Source organism: Heterodontus francisci, unplaced genomic scaffold, assembly GCF_036365525.1.
Source record: "Heterodontus francisci isolate sHetFra1 unplaced genomic scaffold, sHetFra1.hap1 HAP1_SCAFFOLD_330, whole genome shotgun sequence".
Classification (NCBI taxonomy): domain Eukaryota; kingdom Metazoa; phylum Chordata; class Chondrichthyes; order Heterodontiformes; family Heterodontidae; genus Heterodontus; species Heterodontus francisci.
The window spans coordinates 165,553-183,473 of record NW_027141448.1 but is presented as its reverse complement, the minus strand read 5'-3'; positions in this window follow the sequence as shown (position 1 = coordinate 183,473).

The window sequence follows — 17,921 nt, the reverse complement described above, 5'->3', positions numbered from 1 at the left end:
AGATCCCTTGATTCCCTTAGTATCCAAAAACCTATCGATCTCTCTCTTGGATATACCCAATGATTGAGCATCCACATCTCTCGAGTCACAGAGAGATACAGCACTGAAAATGGCCCTTCGGCCCACCGAGTCTATGCCAACCAACAACCACCCATTTATACTAATCCTACACTAATCCCATATTCCTACCACATCCTCACCGACGCTATATTTCCCTCCCACCTACCTATACTGGGGACAATTTATCATGGCCAATTTACCTACCAACAAGTCTTTTGGCTTGTGGGAGGAAACCAGAGCACCTGGAGAAAACCCACACAGACACAGGGAGAACCTGCAAACTCCACACAAGCAGTATCCAGAATTGAACCCGGGTTGCTGGAGCTGTGAGGCTGCGGTGCTCACCACTGCGCCACTGTGCCGCCCATAATGTGTGATCTCACCAAGGCTCTGTCTAATTGCAGTCAAACTTCTTTATTCTTATAAAAACTCTTCACAATGTTGAACACAACTATTAACTGCCATTCTGCTCTAAGAAGAAGGACCCCAGCTTCACACACCCCAGACCCCTATTCTTTCCACATTAGCTGAATTCCTGCATTTCTGATACCATTCCAGTAAATCTCCTCTGCACCCTCTCTAAGGCCTTGACATTCCTGCTAAAGTGTGGAGCATGGAATTAGACACAACGCTCTAACTGAGGCCTATAACCAGTGAGATTTATAAAGGTCCAGCGTAAATTCCTTGTCTGTGTCCCGTACTCCCATTTCTGGTTTCTGACTCAATGTCGGCTCTGAGCTGTTGAAACTGCCTGAATAAATATTTCCACCCAACAAAGCGCTCGGAATGTGAGAAGGGACAAAGTGAGTGACCAAGTACATCAACTCCAAATAAAACTCCACCATGTAGTGAAAACACTCGAAACACAACGGCTCTTTTAAGAGCCACCCACAATCTCTCTGAAAAAGCTGCACCAACATCTCTCTGGAATTGGTTTATTTCATTGGTTTTAATGCTCAGTAACTCTCTGGAACTTTCTCACTGTCTTTGTGTTTTCTGTTTCAATCTGGTATGGAGATTCTGGGAAGATGAGTTTCACTGCCTGGGAGGATCTTTGTGGTTTTCCTGCAGAAACACAAAACAAAGTCTCTTTTCAGAGTCAGCCACCGCCTCATAGGGACAGCAGTGACCTGGGAACGGGAGCTGGGGTGTGTTTTATGCCGGAAATAACAGTTAATGATTTATGTTGTGCTCTCGTTATATTCCAATCTCTGAATTGAGCCTTTCCACCGCACCAGGGTTATGGGGAGAGTTTTCATCGTTTCTTATCCAAACGTACAGACGATGTTATAAAGTTGCTGATTTACCCAGATGGCGGATTCTCCCCTCACAGTGAAAAGTAACATCGCACCTTCACATCTGCCCATTGTTTTATAATTGAATTATTAGTCAATTGGAATTATTTGTGATGTTATTTCCCCCGAGACGGTGTTTCCTGCAGTGAAACTGATCAGTTTCAGCTCAGTCATTCAGGGACCTGGAATTCCTGCAGTTTGAGCCCGTTGGAACCACAGCCCACTTCTGATCGGTCACCCTCTTCTCATAAAGTCAGTGACAGCCATTCGCCCCATTCAGTCCATGTCGGGTTTCCAATCTGTTCAGTCCCCGACTCGATCCCCAAAGCCCTGCATAATCCCTTTGGGTCAAAATGACCGTGGCAGGAATCGAAACTGCAATCTTCTGCTAACATCACAGAATATACCAAAGACAGACGCCTTATCCATTGGGCCACACGGCCATTAGCTCATCTGAGTGATTCAATTAGAGAACCTCGAAGCACAAAATACAAAAAATCATTGGTTGAACCTGTCAACCTGGCAGAATATTTGAATTTGTGAAAGCCGCCAATTTCACTTTGGAAAAGAAGTGATCGACTGGAAAAGTACATAAAAATCTATTTTCCCGTAGCGGTTAAAATAAACTTTTAAAACACAATTTTGCTTTTACCGACTCAAATTGCTGCTGCTATTTTATGAACAGCTTTATTTTGCCAATTTTTGTCAACTTCTCATCCGTAACTGACAGTAAAAGATTCCGTTCAGCAATCTTTCACGCGACAAATAACTCAAACTCGGTGTGGAAGTAATAAATTACAGACTATTGGTAATTCCCCTTCACACAGGCTTCAGGGGGACAGTGAGAAGCCACTGAAATAGTTGCTTCATCCTTTTAAAAGGTTCCCATTCTGTCTTGGTATTGACATGTTGGAATCAGATTTGTATTTAACAAGATATTTCTGTGAAAACAAAATCCTCAACAGACCAGCTGGGAATCTGGGAATCACTGAAGTAAAATAAAAGGCTTTTGATTGAGAAGACGGGACCTTCTCACCAGCAGCCGGGTTACATTCCCCTCACATCCTTATACAGTGAGCAGCTCTTTCCCTCGAGAAATAGACAGCAGCAGTTGGAAGTTCAGTAAAAGGATCGGTTCATTGAGACAAGTTTCTGACTGACAGGTGGTGCTGAATATTAATACAAGAAGGTCCTGGAATGGGAAACAAGTGTCCAGAGTGGGGTCTGAATTCAGGACAGGGAAATGGCCAGCACTGACACAGATCATTTCATTATTACATTGATATCTGACTGTCGAAAAGGAGAAGCGAGTTAAACACATGATGGTGAAAGGAATGGAAGATGATGCTGGTTGTTCTAGATGAAGAGGGATAGACAGAGGTGTGGGTACAGCAGACTTCAGACAGTAATCAGCCCTTTCAGATACTGTGGGAGGATCTGAAAAGAGCCTTTGGGTATTTGATAAAATCCTGGCAGATTGACTTGGTTTTGGTGCCCGGAGCGCTGGTTTTCTTGGGCAGCAGCACGGCCTGGATATTCAGCAGCACCCCGCCCTCAGTGTCCTGGAATCAAAAGCAAGTGTCCAAAGTGGGACCTGAAATCAGGATAGGGAAAAAAGCTCTTTGTTTAAAAACCCTCAAATAGCTACCTTGTAATTGGTCAGGTTACTAATGTTTTAGTTAGTGTAATTTATGAATAATTACTAATTAGAAAGGGCTGTTTGGACAGAGTGTAAAGCTGTGAGTTGATGTGTGAGGGACTTCACTGACTCGGGGAAGGAGATGCTCTTTGGTCTCTCTTTTCTTTTCTGCCTTTTCAGCCTCCATGGTACAGGGGAAGAAGCTGATCGGTGAGTAACTGGTAAATTATTCTACTTATTACACTTATTACACGAGCAATAATGAGTTTGTAAAGCTAAGTAATGGCAGGGCAGCTCGAAAAGTAAAAGTTCGAAATTGGGGGAAGGCAAATTTTACAAAACTGAGAGGTGATTTGGTGGATGTGGACTGGATACAACTACTTGAAGGAAACCCAAAGATGTTTTATCAGTCCATTAAGAGCAAGAGGATAACTAAGGAAAGGGTACGGCCTATCAGAGATGTACAAGGGAACTTCTGTGTGGATCCAGAAGATGTGGGCGGGGTTCTTAATGAGTTTTTTGTCTCTGCCTTCACAAAGGAGAGGGATGATGCAGACATTGTTGTAAAAGAAGAGGAGTGTGAAATATTAGATACGATAAGCATAATGAGAGTGGAAGTACTAGAGGGTCTGACATCCTTGAAAATGAATAAATCAGCAGGGCCAGATGGTTTGCATCTGAGATTGTTAAAGGAAGCCAGGGAGGAAATAATGGATGCGCTGAGGATCATCTTCAAATCCTCAGTGGATATGGGGGAGGTGCAGGAGGATTGGAGGTCTGCGAACGTTGTACTATTATTTTAAAAGGATGTGAGGGATAGGCCAAATAATTATAGACCGGTCAGTCTGACCTCGGTGGTGGGTAAATTATTAGAATCAATTCTGAGGGACAGGATAAACTGCCACTTAGAAAGGCAGATTAATCAGGGATAGTCAGCATGGATTTGTAAAGGGAAGGTCATGTCTCACTAACTTGACTGAGTTTTTTGAGGAAGTAACAAGGAACATTGATGAGGATAGTGCAGTGGATGTGGTTTACACGGATTTTAGTAAGGCATTTGATAAGGTCCCACTGGTCAGTAAAATGAAAGCCCATGGGATACAGGGGAATGTGGCAGGTTGGATCCAAAATTCACTCAGTGGCAGGAAACAAAGGATAGTTATCGACGGATGTTTTTGCGAATGGAAAGCGGTTTTCAGTGGCATTCCACAGGGCTCTGTGTTGGGTCTCTTGCTGTTTGTGGTATATATTAATGATTTGGAATTAAATGTGGGAGCTATGATTGGGAAATTTGCTGATGACACAAAAATTGGCCGTGTAATTGATAGTGAGGAGGATAGCTGTAGACTTCAGAATGATATGAATGGATTAGTTGAGTGGGTGGAAAAATGGCAAATGGAATTCAATCTGGAGAAGTGTGAGGGAATGCATTTGGGGAGGGCAAACAAAGCAAGGGAATACTCAATAAACGGGAAGATATTGAGAGGGGTAGAAGAAGTGAGAGACTTTGGAGTGCATGTCCACAGGTCCCTGAAAGTGACAGGAAAGGTAGATAGAGTGGTGAAGAAGGCATATGGAATGCTTTCCTTTCTTGGTCGACAAAAGCAGGGATGTAATGCGAGAACTGTTTAAAACGGTGGTTTGGCCACAGCTGGAGTATTGCGTACAGTTCTGGTCATCACATTACAGAAAGGACATAATTGCTGTGGAGAGAGTACAGAGGAGATTTACAAGAATGATACTGTGGGTGGCTCTGAAAAGAACCTTTGGGTATTTGATAAAATCCTGGCAGATTGCCTTGGTTTTGGTGCCCGGAGCGCTGGTTTTCTTGGGCAGCAGAATGGCCTAGCTATTAGGCAGCACCCAGCCCTGAGTGATGGTCACCCCTCCCAGCAGCTTGGTGAGCTCCTCGACATTCTGGACAGCCAGCTGCAGGTGTCTGGGGATGATGCGGGTCTTCTTGTTGTCCCGGGCCGCGTTACCAGCCAACTCGAGGATTTCAGCGGTCAGATACTCGAGCACAGCAGCCAGATAGACCGGGGCTCCGGCACCCACACGCTCAGCATAGTTGCCCTTTCTCAGGAGCCTGTGAACATGGCCCACCGGGAACTGCAGTCCAGCCCGGGAGGAGCGAGACTTGGCCTTGGACCGATCTTTCCCGCCGGTCTTTCCTCTTCCAGACTTTTCTTTTCCAAAAATAGACTTGAGGACATTCCGTGCAGACCACTGCCTGATGGATTGGTGGTCAAAGGTGTTTTTCCACACAAACAGTTCCACGAAGGCACAGTCCAACTGGATGGAGCGTTCCGTGGCAATGTGACCAGATCCATCCTTCGCAACACCGGGGTCAGATAGAACCTCAGCACGTAGTGACACTTGGTGTTTGCATACTGGGGCTCTACGCACAGCTTGATGCAGCCACATACTAAGGCGGCCATCAGGTTGAGGGCGACGTTGAGTATATTTTTTCGCCTTTATCCAGAGGTTTGAACATCGTGTCCCTCCAGACCCGGTCCATTTTGCATCTTCAGATAAAGCGGGAAATGGCTGGGTGATCGCCACAGCTCAGGAGTGGGGTATGGGCCAGACCTGTGCCTCTTACAGCAACAACGTGAGCACCTTGCACCTGATGACCAGGTTCTTACCCATAATAGAGAGTGATCGCTGCTCCCACTTGCTCAGTTTATGTTATACCCTGGCTACTCGCTCCTCCCAGGTTTTGGTGCACCTCCCGGCCCTTACAAACCATATCCCCAGCACCTTCAGGTAGTCTGACCTGACAGTGAAGGGGACAAAGGATCGGTCAGCCCAGTTTCCAAGGAACATGCCCTCGCTCTTGCCATGGTTAACATTGGCTCCCGAATCCAGTTCGAACTGGTCGCAGATGCTCATCAGTCTGTGAATGGACAGCGGATCCGATCAGAATACTGCAACATCATCCATGTACAGGGAGGCTTTGACCTGAGTGACTCCACTGCCTGGGATTGTCACCCCTCTTATGCTCGCATCCTTCCAAATAGACTCAGCAAAGGGTTCGATACAGCAAACACACAAGGCAGGGGAAAGAGGACAGCCCTGTCTGACTCCAGATTTGATTGGAAACTTTCTGATTCCCACCCAATCTTTTGGACTGTACTACTGATGTTTGTGTAGAGCAGTTTGATCCAATTGCAGATTCCCTCCCCAAACCCCATTTTGGAGAGCATATCCATCATGTATGTGTGCGATATGCTGTCAAAAGCCTTCTCCTGGTCCAGGCTGATGAGGCAGGTGTCCACCTTCCTGACCCATACATAGGTGATCGTATCCCTGAGTAGCATGACACTATCAGAGATCTTCCTGCTGGGTACAGTACAGGTCTGGTCAGGGTGAATCACCAACTCCAGAGCAGAGTTGACTCGACTGGCGATGACTTTCGACAGAACCTTGTAGTCTACATTAAGCAGTGAGATGGGCCGCCAATTTCTGATTTCTGCCCTCTCACCCTCCTGCTTGTAGATGAGGGTGATGATGCCTTTCCTCATGGATTCTGACATGCTGCCGGCCAGGAGCGTACTCTCGTACACTTCCAGCAGGTCTGGGCTGACCCAGTACCACAGGGCCGAATACAACTCAACTGGTAAGCCGTCGCTTCCGGGAGTTTTCTTCGTCTCAAAAGACTTGATGGCCTTTGTCAGCTTGTCCAGAGTTAGCGGTTTGTCCAGATTCTCCTGCATGCTGTCATCTAAGACCTCTGTGATAGATGACAGGAAGGACTGGGAGGACGTGCTGTCCATAGACTTCACGTCTTACAGCCCAGCATTCAAGGATTTGCTAATCCTTAGGATGTCGGACTGCGAATTTGTGACCGAGCCATCCTCTTCCTTCAAGCTGCTGATCACAGAGCTCTCTCTGTGTACCTTTTGGAAGAAGAAACGCGAGCACGTCTCATCCTGCTCAATGGAGCAGACTCTGGATCGGAGGATGATCTTGGAGGCGTCCGTGGCAAAGAGCGAGGCCTGCTGGCTCTTCACCTCTTGGAAGTCCTCCTTGACCTCAACCCCCATCGACTGCAGCCAGAGCAGATTTTGCATTCTTTTCTGCAGTGCGGACATTTCCCTCTGTCTCTCTCACCCTCTGAACACCTTTGGAGATAAAGAACCTCTTGATGTTCTCCTTGATCACTTCCCACCAGTTCACCGGATACTCAAAGAGGGTCTCACTGTTCTCCAACTTTTTAAATCTCTTTTGAGTTCCTCAATGTTCTCTGGGGTTAGCAGTGTAGCATTGAGCTTCCATGTCCCCCTGCCAACCCGCTGGTCATCCTGTAAGTGACAGTCAACCAGTAAGAGGCAGTGGTCGGAGAAGAACACCGGCTTGACGTCGGTGGATCTGACCGTGAAAGCAGGGGACACATACAGGAAGTCAATCCTGGAACGGGCAGACCCGTCCGATCTTGACCAGGTGTATCTACGCTGCTCTCTGTCTGCAGGTTTGCTGAAGACATTGTGCAGTTTGGCATTTTATACTGTTTCCTTTAAGAATCTGGGCGGAGCGTCCAGTTTTCTGTCGTCACTGCCAGATCGTCCAGCTGCATCAATGATGCAGTTGAAGTCACCTCCAAGAATGATCGGCCTGGATGTCGCCAGCAGCAGTGTGAGTTGCTGGAGGATGGTCAGCCACTCGCTGTATTGGACCGGGGCATATACGTTGCTTAACTGGAGCGGAGCATTGTTGTACATTACATCTGCTACGAGAAGGCGACCGCCCACCAGCATCTTAACTTCAGAGATGGTTAAGTTGCCTTCCCGCAGCAGAATCCCCAGGCCGGAGGAACAGGAACCATTTCCTCTGGACCAGATCGATGACCCATGGGATCACCATCGTGACCATTGCCTGGAAGTGCTGCGGTGCAGGATTCCACACTCCTGACGAAACAGTACGCCAGCTTTGACCTTTGCGAAGTCATCCAAGGTTGAAACACATCACGTGGTGGATTTAACACAATGCATGTTAATCGAAGCAATCTTTATATCCACTATAAAGTTGGGTGTTGCTTCCCACACCAGGTGTCCTTGCTAGTCCCGGTCCTTGAGTATGTTCCTGCATACCCATAGTGTACGCAAGCTGTTTCACATTCGTTGAGCCCAGAAACCCCTCATGGTTATTCATGAGGGTTTTGTTCCACTGGGGTGACATCGGCGGGTGGGGGGTCGGGTCTTGTCGGCAGCAAGGCTTGGGTTGTCCTCTATTGTTGGTGTCTTTCCCCTCGGTCCCTCCTCGAAGACATCACTGTTCCTGACTTCCCGGAGCTGGAGCTGGAGTGCGCAGGACACTTCGCTGCTCTCGGTCTCCCGGAGCTGGGGTGCACTGAGCATCTCCTTGGGTTCCATGCTTTTGGTTTGGGGTGCGCTGGGCGTGTCACATCTTCCAGTGCCCCGGAGCTGGTGGGCTTTATCTTCCAGCTCCTTTGAGTTCTGCTGCTTCTTTTGGAGGTGCCATCGTTCCGGCCCTTCCTCGTCCAGTGAGGAGGAGCTGCTGTAGTCTGTCTCAGACGGTAGCCTCCTCTTGCCACTGGTTTGGGTGGTGACCTGTTCTCTTTTTGGAGGTTTTTTCTTTGTGGTCTTCCTTTGTACCACCTGCCACTGACCTGTTTGTCCATCTGCTACCTCCTCCTCCATTAATTCTGTCTGTGGAGGAGGAGTTTCCAGGCACGGAGTAGGTGTTGGGTCACTGGTTGCAGCTGCCTCCCCTTTCTTCTCTTTCTCAGATAGACTTTCATCGCTGTGGGGAGGATTGCTTGTTTCCCTCCCAGCACCAGACATGTTCACCGTTCCTTAACCCGGTCTTTCCTTGATCCTTGCTGCCTGAGCATAACTGAGGCAGCGTTTGGGCAGGTTTTGTAGAGGCGGCCTGCCCCACCTCACATGTTGCAGTACTTACAATGATTACAGTCCTTGGTCTGATGGCCTTCCTTCTTGCAGTTCTTGCAGACGACTGTGCTGCAGTTAGCTGCCACGTGACCAGATTTGCCGCAGGTACGACAAACTCTGGGCTGCTCCGCATAGACCATGAAGCCTCGACTTCCCCCGAAAGCGAAGCTGGAGGGAGGATGGATGATGGCTCCGTTGGCATCGACCTTCAAGGTCACCTTGACCTGCCGCTAGCTGGTCCAAATCCAAATGGGTCCTTGACATCAGTGCTGCCGCCGGCCACCTCAACATACCTGGTGAGGAAGGTGAGTACATCCACGACAGGAACATGGGGGTTGTAGAGGTGGCTTCTCACCACCCGGTCACGTGGCGATGGCAGTGTGAAGAGCGGCTCCACTGTGAGGATTGACAGCGGCGCCTGGTTTCCCTTCTCCTTGAACACCTTCAGGAACTTGATGCATCCGCCATGTTCTTGGACGTCACGTCAAAATATCCACTGCTGGGGAAGTCCTGCAGGCAGAAGATGTTTACAGCTTGGAATCCACAGCAATCAATAAGGATTTTCTTCATGAAGAAGATACGATCAACCAGTGCGTCTCCATCATTATCCTTCACTACCACCCGAACGATGTTACACACTCCCTGGCCTGAAGTTACAGAATAGGTTACAGCCATTTTACTCAAAAACTTACCTGAGACAGGATCATGGTCTCTCCCCTGCTCCTCTTCCAGACATTTCCACAATCTCACAAATACTTTCACAAAGAGTGAGGAATTCCTCCCGCACTTCCCTGCTTTACCTTCTGGAGGAATGCAGTCCGGCTATTTCTGATTGGTTACTGTCTGCTGAGTCTCATTGGCTGGTTCATGTCACCAATCAGGTAGCTGCTATTTCGCCGATCATCAAAGGGCAATGAGAAAATGGGGCGGAGATTGACAGTGGCAAATTGTCAGAGCTGAAATCCATTCACAAATTTGAAAAGCCCGCAAAAATATTTGTGAAACAAGGAACAGCTGAAATATAATAAATAATATGGTCTAAAGAGTAAAATGTATTTCACTCTCTCCTTATATTGTGTTTCTCCTCATTGTCCGTCACAGATACCAGACTTACTTTCCTTCCGGGGGCGGAGCGGAGAGGAGTGGACCTGTGGGGAGAACGCCAAGAGCAGAACCAATAAATTGAGCCCTAGGATCGCGGCCCAGTCACTCACCTTCCGGGAGAGGACTGGACCTGTGGGGAGAACACAGAGAGTGGAGCTGATAAATTGAGCCCGAGGATCGTGGCCCAGTCACTCACCTTCCGGGAGTGGAGCGGACCTGTGCGGAGAACACCGAGAGTGGAGCCGATAAATTGAGCCTGAGGATCGCGGCCTAGTCACTCACCTTCCAGGTGAGAAGCGGAGAGCAGTCCAGGCACGCCGGATTTTGAAAACAAAGGAGCTGTGATGTCACAGGAAGGCTGCAAGGTGATTGGTTGGTGAGTATCTGCTGTCAGGGAGTTACTCTAAATAGCTGGGTAAGTAACTAAAAGTAAAGGGAAAGGTCTACAGTTTTTTCAATAAAGGAGGTCGTGTTTTTTGGGGGAGAATCAAGGTCCCTAGTGTAAATAATTTAATTTTTGGGTAATTTAAGGGGATAAATTAAGGGTAAGTTATGGCAGGGCAGCTCATCAATGTGGAGTGATCCTCCTGTGCAATGTGGGAAGTCAGGGACACTTCAAGTATCCAGGACGAACACGTGTGCAGGAAGTGTCTCCAGCTGCAGCGACTCGAAATCCACGTTTCGGATCTGGAGCGGCGGCTGGAGATACTGTGGAGCATCCGCGAGGCTGAGATCATCATGGATAGCACGTATAGGGAGGTGGTCACATCGCAGGTAAAGACTGCTCAGGTAGAAAGGGAATGGGTCACCACCAGGCAGAGTAGAAGAACTAGGCAGGTAGTGAAGGAGTCCCCTGGATCCATCTACCTTTCTAACAGATTTTCCACTTTGAATACTATTGAGGGAGATAGCTTCTCAGGGGAATGCAGCAAGAACCAAGTCTGTGGCACCACAGGTTGATCAGCTGCACAGGAGGGGAGGAAAAGGAGTAGAAGAGCTGTGATAGGGGATTCTATCGTAAGAGGTACAGATAGGCATTTCTGTGGCTGCATACGTGACTCCAGGATGGTATGTTGCCTCCCTGGTGCATGGGTCAAGGATGTCACAGAGTGGCTGCAGGACAAGGGGGAGGGTGAACAGTCAGAGGTCATGGTACACATTGGCACCAATGACATAGGTAGAAAGAGGGATGAGGTCCTGCAACCAGAATTTAGGGAGCTAGATAGCAGATTAAAAAGCAGGACCTCAAAGGTTGTAATCTCTGGATTACTCCCAATGCCACATGCTAATGAGTATAGGAATAAGAGGGTAGAGCAGATGAATGCATGGCTGAGGATATGGTGCAGGAGGGAGGGCCTTAATTTCCTCGACCACTGGGTCTGTTTCTGGCAAAGGTGGGACCTATACAAGTTGGACGGGTTGCACCTGAACTGGAACGGGACCAACATACTTGCTGGGAGGTTTGCTAGTGCTGTTTTGGGGGGTAGGGGGGGTTGAAACTAATTTGGCAGGGGGGTCGGATACAGAGTGGAGGTACAGTAGGGGGTTAAACACAGTCAAATTTAAAAGAGAAACTGAGTCAGTCTGGAAGGCAGAGCAAATATAGACCTGTTACGGCACAAGTGAAAAATGCAAGGCTGGATTGCATCTATTTTAATGCAAGGAGTCTTACTAATAAGGCAGATGAATTGAGGGTGATGATTAGCGCATGGGATTATGATCTTATTCCTATCACAGAGACATGGTTGAGGGAGGAGCTGGACTGGCAGCTCAGTATTCCAGGGTACAGAATCTACAGGCAAGACAGGTGAGGGAGTAAAAGAGGAGGTGGCATTGCACTGTTGATCAAGGAGTCAATTACTGCAGTAAGGAAGGATGATATATTAGAAATTCCTCAAATGAGGCCATATGGGTAGAACTTAAAAACAAAAAGGGGACAATCACTTGGCTCGGAGTGTACTCCAGGCCTCTAAACAGACAGGAAGAGATAGAGGAGAAAATATGTAGGCAAATCTCAGAGAGGTGGAAGAATCTTCTTCTTCTTTGGCCTCCTTGTCTCGAGAGACAATGGGTAAGCACCTGGAGGTGGTCAGTGGTTTGTGAAGCAGCACCTGGAGTGGCTATAAAGGCCAATTCTAGAGTGATAGACTCTTCCACAGGTGCTGCAGATAAAATTGGTTGTCAGGGCTGTTACACAGTTGGCTCTCCCCTTGCGCTTCTGTCTTTTTTCCTGCCAACTGCGAAGTCTCTTCGACTCGCCACATTTCAGCCCCACCTTTATGGCTGCCCGCCAGCTCTGGCGATCACTGACTCCCACGACTTGTGATCAATGTCACAGGACTTCATATCGCGTTTGCAGACGTCTTTTAAGCGGAGACATGGACAGCTGGTGGGTCTGATACCAGTGATGAGCTCGCTGTACAATGTGTCCTTGGGGATCCTGCCATCTTCCATGTGGCTCACATGGCCAAGCCATCTCAACTGCCACTGGCTCACTAGGGTGTATATGCTGGGGATGTGTTGGAGATACGGTCCTGCCACCTGATGCCAAGGATTCTCCGGAGGCTGCGAAGATGGAATGAATTGAGACTTCGCTCTTGGCTGACATACGTTGTCCAGGCCTCGCTGCCATAGAGCAAGATACTGAGGACACAGGCTTGATACATTCGGACTTTTGTGTTCCGTGTCAGTGCGCCATTTTCCCACACTCTCTTGGCCAGTCTGGACATAGCAGTGGAAGCCTTTCCCATGCACTTGTTGATTTCTGCATCGAGAGACAGGTTACTGGTGATAGTTGAGCCTAGGTAGGTGAACTCTTGAACCACTTCCAGAGCGTGGTCGCCGATATTTATGGATGGAGCATTTCTGACGTCCTGCCCATGATGTTCTTTTTCGTGAGGCTGATGGTTGGGCCATATTCGTTGCAGGCAGCCGCAAACCTGTCGATGAGACTCTGCAGCCACTCTTCAGTGTGAGATATTAATGCAGCATCGTCAGCAAAGAGGAGTTCCCTGATGAGGACTTTCCGTACTTTGGTCTTCGCTCTTAGACGGGCAACCTGCCACTTGATCTTGTGTGGAGGAAAATTCCTTCTTCTGAAGGGTTGAACTCATGTGAGAGCAGCAGGGAGAAGAAGATCCCAAACAATGTAGGTGCGAGAACACAGCCCTGTTTCATGCCACTCAGGATAGGAAAGGGGTCTGATAAGGTGCCGTTATGCTAAATTGTGCCTTTCATATTGTTATGGAATGAGGTGATGATACTTAGAAGCTTTGGTGGACATCCAATCTTTTCTAGTAGTCTGAAGAGATCACGTCTGCTGACGAGGTCAAAGGCTTTGGTGAGATCTATGAAAGCAACGGAGAGGGGCATCTGTTGTTCACGGCATTTCTCCTGTAGCTGGTGAAAGGAGAACAGCATGTCAATGTTGGATCTCTCTGCTCGAAAGCTACACTGTGCCTCAGGGTAGACACGCTCAGCCAGCTTCTGGAGCCCGTTTAAAGCGACTCGAGTGAAGACTTTCCCCACTATCCTGAACAGGGAGATTCCACGGTAATTGTTGCAGTCACCACGGTCACCCTTGTTCTTATAGAGGGTGATGATATTGCCATCGCGCATGTCCTGTGGTACTGCTCCCTCGTCCCAGCACAGGCAAAGCAGTTCGTAGAGTGCTGGAAGGATAGCAGGCTTGGTACTCTTGATTATTTCAGGGTAATGCTGTGCTTCCCAGGTGCTTTTCTGCTGGCTAGAGAATGAATGGCATCACTGAGTTCCGATTTTGTTGGCTGTACGTCCAGCTCATCCATGACTGGCAGAGACTGGACTGCATTGAGGGCGGTCTCAGTGACAACATTTTCCCTGGAGTACAGTTCTAGGTAGTGCTCCACCCAGCAGTCCATTTACTTCCGTTGGTCAGTGATTGTGTCCCCTGATTTAGATTTGATGGGGGCGATCTTCTTGATGTTTGGCCCAAAAGCTCTCTTAATGCCATCATACATTCCTCGGATGTTTCCGGTGTCAGAGGCCAGCTGAATATGACTGTATAGGTGTTGCCAGTAGTCATTTGCACAGTGCCTGGCTGTTCTTTGTGCAGCGCTTCTGGCTGCTTTAAGAGCTACGGATGTTAACTCGCTGGGGGCTTTCTTGTAGTTCAACAGTGCAATGCGCTTAGTGGCTATGACAGGTTCCAGCTCTTCAAAGTGTGATTGAAACCAGTCTGCATTCTGCTTCACACGTTTGCCATAGGTGATCATAGCTGAGTCATAGATGGCAACTCTGATGTGGGCCCACTTGGTCTCTGCATCCCCTGTCGGAGTGTTTTGAAGGACTTTATCAAGTGAATTTAGAAACTTACGTAACAGCTGTGGATAAGAAATTCTGCTAGTGTTGATGCGCGGGCGGCCCTTCTGCTTGGAGTGATGCAGCTTCTTTGGTTTGAGTCTAACCTTGCTGCATACCACACACTGCACACCACACACATCCTTGTCCACTCAACACAGTATTAGACTGGCAGTAAAGTAAGCTTGTCTGCAGCTTGCTGTGAAATGGCATGAGACTGACATCTCTTGGTGTGAAATAGAACTGCAAGAGGGAAATTGATTGATAATAAAAAGCTCGGTGGGAATGTAAGCTGTGAGGGGTTTACAAAGGGCCGGATTTGATTTGGTTCACTCCCCGCGAGATTCCGGCCCTGCTCCAATTCTGGTCTTTTGAGCATCGCTGATTTTTATCGCTCCACCGCTGGCAGCTGTGCCATCAGCTGTCCAGGCCCGAAGCCTGAGATTTCCCTCCCTGAACTCTCCGCCTCTCGACCTCGCTTCCCTCCTTTAAAACACTCATGGAAGCCTACTTCTGTGACCAAGCTTTTGGCCATCTGCTCTAATACGGTCTTGTGTGGCTTGGGGTCCAATTTAGCTTTCCGACACTCCTGTGAAGTGCCATGGGACGCTGTATTACGTTAAAGGTGCTCTATAAATTTACACACAAGCTGTTGTTGTTTTTGGTCTGGAATGTATTGCCTGAGAGAATGGTGGAAGGAGACTCAATCGTAAGGTTGAAAAGGGAATTTTGATAAATAGTTGAAAGGAAATGAAAGAGCTGCCACAGGCACGATGGGCCGCCCTGGTTGTAGATGTCGTCGTCATCCTTCCTTCTATGTGAGATGATGGACTTGCAGCAAATCCATTGGTGATGGGATAGTGCACTTGGTCCGATAGCTGAAGAGGTCAATCTGTGAGAGGCAGGTTCTTCCACAAGTGCCACATATGAGGTGGGATTATCAGGTGTCGCTGTTTTCCATGTTGGCACCTGCTGTCAAGTTGCTGTCGTCACTGATTGTCATGGTGACGCACACACCAGTCCAGGGGTAATATCACCATTTCCCTCTGTTGTTGGCCAGTGTCTCCCATGTGTGAAAATCGATGTTTCGGGCCTTCATGTCCTGCTTGCAGGCATCCTTGAAGTGGGGCTTTGGGCATCCAACTGGTCTTCTGTCTCCGGCAACCTCCCCTTGGGAATGTGTCATCTTCCATCCTGCGAATGTGCCTGAGCCAGCAAAGTCACCTCTGCTTGACGAGTGTGAGCATACTCGGGAGATTTGCTTTTGAAAGCATTGTTACATTTGTGATTTTGTCCAGTGTTTATTTGCGCAGTGTCTCACTGTCTTTTGCACAACTGCCTTCGCTAATTTCAAGTCATATAATGTTCTGGCTGCTGGTTTCATGTTGTGCGTCAGGTCGGTTCTGCTTTTTGCTTCAATAACAGATGTAATCTCTGCTGAGTAGGTGGGGAAGAGACAGTTGCCCACCTCCTTCTGGAATGTGTCTTTGCAAAGCAGGTGTGGAAAGAGATGCAGCGGTTTTTGTTGAGGTCCATCCCAAGCAGCTCTGTAACACAGGAGTCTGTGCTCTACGGGCTGTTCCCTGGGACGCACACTGAGACAAACATCAACTGCTGCTGGAGGGCCATCAATTCGGTGAAAGACACTCTTTGGTCTGTCCTAAACTTGCTGGTCTTCCAGCGCAAAAAGTTGTCCACGACCGATTGTTGCAGACTGGCACATTCCAAGGTCCAGGACTAGGTGCTGAGGGACACACTAAAGCTTGGGGTAGCCGCTGCAAAGGCTTAATGGGGAAAGACCATTGTGTAAGTTCCTCGCGCCATAGTGAACTAAGGAACTGGACCCATGGGAAACCCCTCAGGCTGTATACACCAAATATGGTTTTGCTGTAAAATGTACATGGCAGGTATAATGGAATGGAAGGGTTGTGAGGAAACTCACTCCTCTATTAAAGAAAACTGATTTATTTCACACTTTTTGAAATGTCATAGAGTCAAGAACAAAGAACAAAGAACAAAGATAATTACAGCACAGGAACAGGCCCTTCGGCCCTCCAAGCCTGCGCCGATCCAGATCCTCTCTCTAAACATGTCGCCTATTTTCTAAGCTTCTGTATCTCTTTTCTTCCTGCCCATTCATGTATCTGTCTAGATACATCTTAAAAGTCTCCATCGTGCCCGCATCTACCACCTCCGCTGGCAATGCGTTCCAGGTGCCCACCACCCTCTGCGTAAAGAACTTTCCACGCATATCCCCCCTAAACTTTTCCCCTTTCACTTTGAACTCGTGTCCTCTAGTAATTGAAACCCCCACTCTGGGAAAAAGCCTCTTGCTATCCACCCTGTCTATACCTCTCATGATTTTGTACACCTCAATCAGGTCCCCCCTCAACCTCCGTCTTTCTAATGAAAATAATCCTAATCTGCTCAACCTCTCTTCATAGCTAGCGCCCTCCATACCAGGCAACATCCTGGTGAACCTCCTCTGCACCCTCTCCAAAGCATCCACATCCTTTTGATAATGTGGCGACCAGAACTGTACGCAGTATTTCAAATGTGGCCGAACCAAAGTCCGATACAACTGTAACATGACCTGCCAACTCTTGTACTCAATGCCCCGTCCGATGAAGGAAAGCATGCCGTATGCCTTCTTGACCACTCTATTTACCTGCGTTGCCACCTTCAGGGAACAGTGGACCTGAACACCCAAATCTCTCTGGACATCAATTTTCCCCAGGACTTTTCCATTTACTGTATAGTTCACTCTTGAATTGGATCTTCCAAAATGCATCACCTCGCATTTGCCCTGATTGAACTCCATCTGCCATTTCTCTGCCCAACTCTCCAATCTATCTATATTCTGCTGTATTCTCTGACAGTCCCCTTCACTATCTGCTACTCCACCAATCTTAGTGTCGTCTGCAAATTTGCTAATCAGTCCACCTATACTTTCCTCCAAATCATTAATGTATATCACAAACAACAGTGGTCCCAGCACGGATCCCTGTGGAACACCACTGGTCACACGTCTCCATTTTGAGAAACTCCCTTCTACTGCTACTCTCTGTCTCCTGTTGCCCAGCCAGTTCTTTATCCATCTAGCTAGTACACCTTGGACCCCAAGCGCCTTCACTTTCTCCATCAGCCTGCCATGGGGAACCTTATCAAACGCCTTACTGAAGTCCATGTATATGACATCGACAGCCCTTCCCTCATCAATCAACTTTGTCACTTCCTCAAAGAATTCTATTAAGTTGGTAAGACATGACCTTCCCTGCACAAAACCATGTTGCCTATCACTGATGAGCCCATTTTCTTCCAAATGGGAATAGATCCTATCCCTCAGTATCTTCTCCAGCAGCTTCCCTACCACTGACGTCAGGCTCACCGGTCTATAATTACCTGGATTATCCCTGCTACCCTTCTTAAACAAGGGGACAACATTAGCAATTCTCCAGTCCTCCGGGACCTCACCCGTGTTTAAGGATGCTGCAAAGATATCTGTTAAGGCCCCAGCTATTTCCTCTCTCGCTTCCCTCAGTAACCTGGGATAGATCCCATCCGGACCTGGGG